Here is a 9,663-nt window from a genome sequence, read left to right as displayed (position 1 = left end):
ACAGGAAGATTATACTGACTCAAGAGTATGAGCACTTTGACTCAAAGCCTGATGAGTCATTAACTGATTTATATGACATATTTGTCAAACTCTTGAATGATTTGTCACTAGTTGACAAAGAGTATGATATTGAAGATTCAAATCTTAAATTCCTGTTAGCTCTTCCTGAAAGATGGGATTTGAATGCCACAATAATAAGAGACAACTATAATCTTGATGAAACAACTCTTGATGAAATTTATGGGATGCTCAAGACTCATGCACTTGAGATGGAACAAAGAAGCAAGAGGAATGGAAGAAAGTCAAGGACAGTTGCTTTTGTGGCTGAGGAGGAAAGTCCCAAAGTTGCTACATCAAAGAAAGGCAAGGGAAAGGCTCTCATCACAAAGTCTGATACTGAGTCATCAAGTTCTGATAGTGATGATGACTCAGAAACTGAAAGTATACCTGAGATGGACCCTGATGAGGAGATGATGAAGCTGCGTGCTCTTATGGTGAAAGGAATCACAAAGATTGCATACGGAAAATTAAGGAAAGGAAAGAAGTTTTCCAGGAAAGGTGTAAGTTCTGATAAGAAAGGTTTCAGAAAATCTGAAGGCAAAGGAGGAAAGTCTGACAGAGGAGATTACTCAAATGTTAAATGCTACAACTGTGGTGAGAAAGGCCACATATCTCCTGATTGCAGAAAAGGGAAAAGTGACGAAGGCAAGGCTCTTGTCACAAAGAAGAAAAGCTGGTCAGATGCTTCAGATTCTGAGGATGAGGAAAACTATGCCTTGATGGCAAATGCTGATAGCAGTTCTGATACTGCTGACTTAAAGGTACCTCAAACTACTTATGCCTTTCATACTTATGATATTACTGAGTTGAGAAGATATCTTAAAACCATGTTCATTAGTTATAAAGATCAAACTTTAACATGTGAAAGATTAACTTCTGAAAATCTTGCTTATAAAAAGAGGAATGATTATTTAGAAAAAGAGTTAGTCATGTTCCATCAAACTCAGAAAGATAGAGATGATGCCTTTTATGTTAGGGATGAAGTGCTAAAAATGAATGAATCTCTAAACACTGAGTTAGAAAAGGAAAGAGAAATTATCAGGACTTGGACTAACTCTGGTAAAGCAACTTAGGATATTCTTAGTAGTGGAAACTGGAAAGAGGGCTTAGGCTATGGAGATGATAAGAACAGTAAGGGAACTGTAGAAACTGAGCCTATAGTTGTTAAACAAAAACCAAAGGTAAATCCTGTTAAGTTTGTAACTGCAAAGTCTGAAATTAAGAAATCAGAAGTTAAGGAGAAAGTAACTTCTGACAAACCTAAACATGATAAGCCAACTGAAGTTAACATAGGCTTAATGACTAAGAAGCAACTTAAGCATAAGCTGAAAGATGTTAAGAATGTAAACAAGGTAAAGCCACCTAGGAAAAATAGGAATGGAAAGGAAGGTGTGAACAAAAGTAACAATTATAAGCCTGTTCCTAATGCTCCTAGAAAAATATGTCATAACTGTGGAAATTCTAACCATCTGGCTTCTTTTTGCAGGAAGAATAAGAATATAAACTCTTTACCCTCTAAGTCAGGAGTTAAGAGTCAGTCTGTTAGATATAAGCCACAAAATCCTTGTTTTCATTGTGGTAGTTTGTGGAATTCCATTTATACTTGCAAGGAATATCATAGTTTGTACTATGATTATTATCAAATAAAACCTTCTGTAAAAAAAGTTAGCATTATTCCTTCTAGTGTAAGTTCTGACGCGAAGTCTGATATTGCAAATTCTGATAAGAAAACTGTTAACATAAACTCTGATGCTAAATCCGCTGCAAATGTTAACAAACTTAAAAAGGCCAAAGGATCCAAGCAAGTATGGGTCCTTAAAACTAATCATTAATGGTCTTTGTGATTGCAGGGCAACAGGAAAAACATCCTAGTTCTGGACAGTGGATGTTCAGGACATATTACTGGAAATAAAGCCCTGCTATCAGACTTTGTGGAAAAAGCTGGCCCAGGTATTTTTTATGGAGATGGCAACATTGGAAAAACTCTGGGATATGGCAATATCAATCTTGGGAATGTCATCATTGAAAAAGTAGCTCTGGTCTCAGGACTTAAACACAATCTGCTAAGTGTGAGTCAAATATGTGACAGAGGTTATCATGTGGATTTCTTTGAAGAACATTGTGAAGTTGTAAGCAAATCTACAGGAAAAGTTGTTCTGAAAGGATACAGGCATGGTAACATTTATGAAGCCAAGCTTTCAACAAGTACTGATGGTTCTACAATCTGTCTGTTAAGTAGAGCATCAATTGAAGAAAGCTGGGATTGGCACAAGAAACTCTCTCATTTAAATTTTAACAATATAAATGAACTGGTCAAGAAAAATCTTGTGAGAGGACTGCCAAAATCAGTATTTGCTCCTGATGACCTTTGTGATTCATGTCAGAAGGCAAAACAAAGAAAATCTTCATTCAAGAGCAAGACTGAATCATCAATTCTTGAGCCTTATCACCTACTACATGTTGATCTATTTGGTCTAGTTAATGTCATGTCTATTGCAAAGAAGAAATATGCTATGGTCATAGTGGATGAGTTCACCAGATACACATGGGTGTATTTCTTGAACACAAAAAGTGAAACTACATCTATCTTGATTGATCATGTCAAGCAACTGGATAAATTGGTCAAAGATTCTGTGAAGATCATAAGAAGTGATAATGGCACCGAGTTCAAGAATTTGATCATGGAAGAGTTCTGCAAAGACCATGGAATAAAGCATGAATTTTCTGCTCCTGAAACTCCACAGCAAAATGAAGTTGTTGAAAGAAAGAATAGAACTCTTATTGAAGCTGCACGAACTATGCTTGATGAAGCAAAGTTGCCAACCTACTTTTGGGCTGAAGCTGTGCAGAATGCTTGTTTTACTCAGAATACAACACTTATCAACAAGCATGGAAAAACACCATATGAGATGGTGAAGAAAAAGAAGCCAAATCTGAAGTATTTTCATGTATTTGGATGCAAGTATTTTGTTCTTAAGACTCATCCTGAACAACTATCCAAATTTGATCTAAAAGCTGATGAAGGAATTTTTGTTGGATATCCACTTTCTACAAAAGCCTTCAGAGTCTACAATTTAAGAAAAAGGTTTGTCATGGAATCTATCAATGTCTCTTTTGATGATAAGAAGATTACTGGACTTGAAGATTTCAATGAACATGATTAGCTGAGATTCGAAAATGAAGTTTTAAATTCTGATTCTGTAAATCCTGATAGTCTAAATCCTGATACTGCAATCTCTGATGGATTAAACTCTGAGGTTATTGAAAATGTGGTGACTACCCCTACAGAGAATGCACCTGTGCAGGGGGAGCATACTGAAGATCCAACCACATCTCAAGAAGCATCAGAATCTACAACAGGCTCTTCAAGTTCTGATTCATCAAGTTCTGATGGGCCAAGTTCTGATAATTCTGGAAACTCATGTTCTGATATTTCTGGAAACTCAAATTCTGAAGGATCCAACTCAGAGAGCATAATTTCAGGGGGAGCATCAGAAAAAGTTGCTGGAGACAACATGGATCATGGTGGAGCATCCAGTTCTAGAGAAAACCTTCCATCTGCAAGGAAGTGGACTAAAGCACATACACCTGATTTAATTATTGGAAATCCTGATGCAGGTGTCAGAACTAGAACAGCTACATCAAATGAATATCTCTATCATTCTTTTCTTTCTCAGTCTGAATCAAAGAAAGTGGAAGAAGCTCTTCAAGATGTTGATTGGGTACAAGCAATGCAGGAAGAGTTACATGAATTTGAAAGAAATAAAGTCTGGACGCTAATGCCAAGACCAAAGAACATGTCTGTTGTTGGTACAAAGTGAGTGTTCAAAAACAAAACTGACAGTGATGACATAATTACAAGGAACAAAGCAAGGCTGGTTGCAAAAGAATACTCTTAACATGAGGGAATTAATTATGATGAAACATTTGCACCAGTTGCTAGATTGGAAGCCATAAGGATATTTTTGGCTTATGCTGCTCACAAGAAGTTTAAAGTCTTTCAAATGGATGTGAAAAGTGTTTTTCTCAATGGAGAATTGAAAGAAGAGTTATATGTTGAACAACCTCCAGGCTTTGTAGATCCCAAATTTCCCAATCAAGTCTACAGGCTTGATAAAACACTTTATGGCCTTAAGCAAGCTCCAAGAGCATGGTATGAGACTTTAGCTCAGTTTCTTCTGGAAAGTGGATTTAACAGAGAGACTATTGACAAAACACTCTTCTACCTCAACCATGGAAAGGACTTACTTTTGGTGCAAATATATGTTGATGATATCATTTTTGGTTCTACAAATGACAGACTTTGTAAGAAGTTTGCCAAGCTGATGCAGTCAAGATATCAAATGAGTATGATGGGAGAACTTAACTATTTTCTGGGCCTTCAAGTCAAGAAGAATGAAGAAGGAACTTTTATTTGTCAATCTAAGTACACCAGAAATTTGAAATGCAAGATTGTTCAAGTGCATCCACTCCTATGGCCACTGCAATAAAGTTGGATAAGGATACTGGTAAATCAGTAGATATTACTGATTACAGAGGTATGATTGGCTCACTAATCTATCTAAATACAAGTAGACCTGATATCATGTATGCTACCTGTCTTTGTGCAAGATTTCAAGAAGATCCAAGAGAACCTCACTTAACAGCTGTGAAAAGAATTTTCAAGTACCTTAAGGGTACAGCTGATCTGGGATTGTGGTATCCTAGAGAATTAGACTTTAAGCTAATAGGTTACTCAGATGCAGATTTTGCAGGATACAAAATTGACAGGAAAAGCACAAGTGGAAGCTGCCAATTTCTTGGAGGCAGATTGGTTTCTTGGTTCAGCAAGAAATAGAAGTCAATTTCCACATCAACTATAGAAGCAGAATACATTGCTGCAGGAAGTTGTTATGCACAGATTCTTTGGATGAAGAATTAGTTACTGAATTATGGGTTAGAATTTTCTAAAATCCCTATTTACTATGATAATCAAAGTGCTATTGCTATGACAGGTAATCCAGTTCAACACTCAATGACAAAGCACATCAGCATTAGGTACCACTTCATAAGGGAACATGTGGATGAAGGTACAGTGGAATTGCATTTTGTTCCAACAGATCAACAACTAGCAGATATCTTCACAAAACCACTGTGTGAAGCTACTTTTACAAGATTGGTAAATGAACTTGGAATGGTTTTAGGTTCTTTATCTAAATCTGCTTAGTTTATGTTCTGATGCATCAGACTTTATGATCACTATTTACAGATATTACTATCTTTGTGTATTATGTGCTTAAATTGAAATTTGCTTAAGTGCTGATTGTTGTCTGATGTGAATTTCTAAATTCTGATAGTGATATGAATATTTCTGTGACTATTCAATCCAATGAGGATAACTGTGCTAGATGCTGACCTAGTAATCTTTAATATACTAAAGATCCCATGTTTAAAGTAATTGTTTATGTGGAAATCATTTAACACAAACAAATTCTGATATTGAGCTTAGTTAAGTTTACTTTGTGTATCTTATTAATAAGTCAAAAACTAGAATAAATGCTTCTTATCTGTTAAGTTCTAATGTTAGTAAATCTGATGGATGTACTAAGTGCTGATAAGCCTTACTTATTAAAAGAAAAAGAAAAGAAAAGAAATAAATATCAGGTACTCCTTTGAGATCTAAAGAAAAAATGTGGAAGGGAAGACCCAAGTGCATTGCTGGTATTAAGTAATATGCATATGAAAAGCAAAATAAAATTTTCTTGGTGACTTTTCACACTCTATGATTACTGGAGAAATACTCTGATAACAGCATAAATTCTGATAAGCAGTCGTGACTCACTTACACTGAGAAGCCACTGTAAAATGGAATTTCAAAAGATGCATAAAATGAGCACAAAACAGTTGAGGTGGACTCATGCATGAACTCATTCTAAAGTAGACTTCAGAATAATGACAGATTTTGAGCAAAGTTCTTAGTTATGCCTTATTTCTAAGATGTACTGAAGTGAATCAGACTTTACTCTTTGTCTAATATTTAGCTTAATGCACACACTTACACTCCATATGAATGATGAAAATTACAGTGGTGATAAATGTTATTTTAGATGAACAGTTTATGTGTCAGATTGCATAAATTCTGAGGACAAGTTCTGATGGAAGTTCTGATGATTAAGTTCTGATGAAACCATATCAGTATTTGTGTGAAGAATTACAGGAATACACATTCACTTTTCGAGTTAAGGAGCCATATTCTGATGACTTTTAAATCCCGATAATAATTAAGTTTTGATGCTGACGTGGCAATATTTATTTACTTGGTTTATTTTTGGTCATTACTCGAATGATTATATTTTTACAGAATATTGATTAATGTGAGATAAAACAGTCATAATCATAATGGGTTAGTGGTTAACGTATATGTCCTGAAAAACTGCATGTGCACGGTAATTATTGCTTATTTTACGTGCCCATTAACTCTTTTTCTAACCGTTTACTGGCTGTTCACATGGTGCCAGGTGTAAAGTGTATCCCATACTTCAAAAATACAACTGTTGAGTGGAGAAAGTATATATACGAGAGATAAAAGATTTTCTAATCTTTTACTTACTTTTCTATTCTAAATCTCTTTCACTTTCTCTCTCTCTCTCTCTCTCTCTCTCTCTCTCTCTCTCTCTCTTTTATTTTCCGAAGCTGTTTTTCTCTCAGACTTCTTACAAACACTTTGCAAACATACTCTTATTCACTTAATTTCTTACAGAGATGGCACCAAAAGACGTAATTTTTGATGGAGCTAAGTTTGTTCCTAATAACTTCTCCGCTATTCTTAGCAAGTCAGAAGCCCCACCAGAACTTCACTTCATTCGGGACTTTCTTGCTAGTTCTGATATTGGGTACGCTCTAACCGAACCTGATGCAGTCTCTGGTACTCAAGTGCTGGAGTTCTGGAGAAGGGGAGGATGAGCATGTCGTGACATTGGCTACGGTTCGACAAGCACTGCAGCTGCCTGAGAACTGTGTTTATTCTACTGTTGAAGAGCCAGTTCTTCAAAACATGATGGCCAGTCTGGGGTATGAGAGGACATTGGCAAAGCTGGGTTAGTTGAAGAGATCTTACATAAGGAGGGAATTGAGTTTCTTCTTTGACTGCAGAACCAAGGCTTTTGCAAACAAATGTTCTAATTTCGATGCAATCCCCATATTCAGCCAACAAATCGGGTATGCTCTCATAAATCAAACTGATTTTGATTATGCAAGTGTTGTCTTAGGTTTTATTGGGGATAGAATGACAGAAGACAGAAATACTGTTTACTTTGCTAGATTCTGTCAGCTTATCTATAGTTTTTGTTATGATGATAAGCCCCAATCAGCTGATGAATTAATTCAATCATTCAGACTAGCTAAAAGAGCTTTTAATGACTTATTATCTACTGATAATAAGAAGGCTGTGTTAAGACCCCTCCAAGTTCCTTTATCTGTCAAACAAGCCTTAATAACCTATGATCCAGTTAAATACACTAAATTATACCCTGATGTCCAACCATCCGAACCTCAACCATCAGCACCTACCACCTCTACACAAACACCTCAAACTTCTCAACCTCAACACATACCGTGAAACCTTCATCTTCCAAACCAAAGATGACAAAGGTTGTGACTCAGTCTCAACAGAAGAGGAGGAGAATGATTCTGAGAGATGAATCAAATACTGAGGAACATGTTACCATATCAGAACCTGTTGTTCTAGAAGCTGAGAAGGTTTCTTCTCAGAACGATACTGTAACTGGGAGTTCTAGGCCCCTCAAAAGGCTTAGAAAGTTAAAATCTGATGAAAAATCTCCTACAGTGCCTCCACCTATGAAAAAGTTAAAGAAATAGAGAGCTCACAGGGACATAGTTGAGTCAGATTCAGAGGATGTAGTGGAAGCAGCTAAGGTTGAGGATCAGGAATCTCTGATCTCAACAGAACCAATTGTTATTGAATCACTTCCTTCTGCACAACAAGAAACTGCTCAAGACAGAATACCTACACCCCCTATGTCACCTATAGTTGATCCAATACATACTGAAGAACCAGGTACAAGTGCTGAAATTGATATTCATAACCTGATTGTGCCTGAGATTTTGTACTTGGAAGCTCCACCAATTCAACTCACTCCACCAACAACATCAATTTTGGATGTTGATCAGAACCTGGCTGTATATCAGAATTTAGAGGAAGATGTTGAAGCCTCTATAGCATCACATACTGCTATTTTATCTGAGGATGCTGATACTGCAGGATCTACAAGTTCTGATGCTGCCAATGAAGAAATTATTGGTGAAGCTGCTACTAATTTAGATGCTGATGTAGCTGGTCCATCAGGACATGCACCTCAACAAACAGTTAATAAAGCTGATTTAGTCAAGAAGTTTGTTACAGGGGAAGCACCAGTACCTTGGAGTGAAACTCCTAGAGGAAAGGAGTGGACTAAAGAATGGAACACAGTTAGTTTTGTTCCTTCTGAAAAGATTCTTGCTGAGCATCTAACAAAAGCTGATGAAATGCTGATAAATGATGATTGCAAGGCACAGCTGAGAGTTACTGCATTGAGTACTAGGCACCTTCAAGGTCAACACTCGACAACTCATGCCAAGGTGAATAAAATTCAAGAAACTTTGATCCAGCAAGATATGAATGTGAAACTTGAAAAGAACAAATTTTTCAAGCCAGCCTTTGACATAATGGCCTACATTGAGAAAACTCAGGAGAAACAACAAAATCAAATTGAAGAAATTCTGAAGAATCAAGCTTCTCACCAAAATCAACTCAATGAGATCCAATCCTCAGTGGAATTGCTTGTCTCTCTTCTTTTACCTGCTGATGCCAAAAAGGGGGAGAAAGTGATTAAGTCCAAATGCAAATCTATTCAGACGCTGAAAGGAAAGGATGATGGAAATGATGACCAGAGAAACTCTAACAAGGGTAGAGGTCAAGTTCAAGGCAAAGGACTTTCATCAAGTAAAGCTAGAATTACAAGTCAAGGAACAAGTTCTGATACTGGGAGAAGAATAAGTTATGATACTGGTAAAAGGATAAGTTCTGGTAAACATCTAGAACTTGATGAAGAAATTTCAAAGCAGTTATTTCTTAAAGAAAATCCAGGAATAGACTTTGAGAGTCTAAAGGAAGAAGCAGCTAGACTCAAAGCAGAATGTGTCAAGACAAAATCTAAAGCTTCTGTTGTTGAAAAGAAATTTCCAAAACCTAAGGGTATTGTGATAAAGGAAAGAACAAATTCTGAGGCAACCAAAGCCAAATCACAAGTGGAAATTGATCCAAGGTCCAAGGGCAAAGAAAAAGTTGATGAACCTGTAAAGGTTTATATGCCAGTCATGGATAAAGAAACAACTGATGATGAAGAAGATGCTAATCTTACTCTGATGCATAAAAAGATTTTTCAAACAACCTCTGACATGTCTCATGTTGTTCAGAGTCAAGATATAGTAAGTTCTAATATGACAGTGAAGCAAGCAACCTCTGACATAGCTCAAGTTGGCTTGTTATCAGAAGATAAGGAAAAGGAAACCTCTGACATTGCTCATGTTAAACCTTCAAAGATACTCCTACCAAGATTCACCAAA

The sequence above is a fragment of the Apium graveolens genome, chromosome 2, assembly GCF_009905375.1.
Source record: "Apium graveolens cultivar Ventura chromosome 2, ASM990537v1, whole genome shotgun sequence".
Lineage (NCBI taxonomy): Eukaryota > Viridiplantae > Streptophyta > Magnoliopsida > Apiales > Apiaceae > Apium > Apium graveolens.
The sequence above is the reverse complement of the archived record's forward strand: the minus strand, read 5'-3'. Positions refer to the sequence as shown.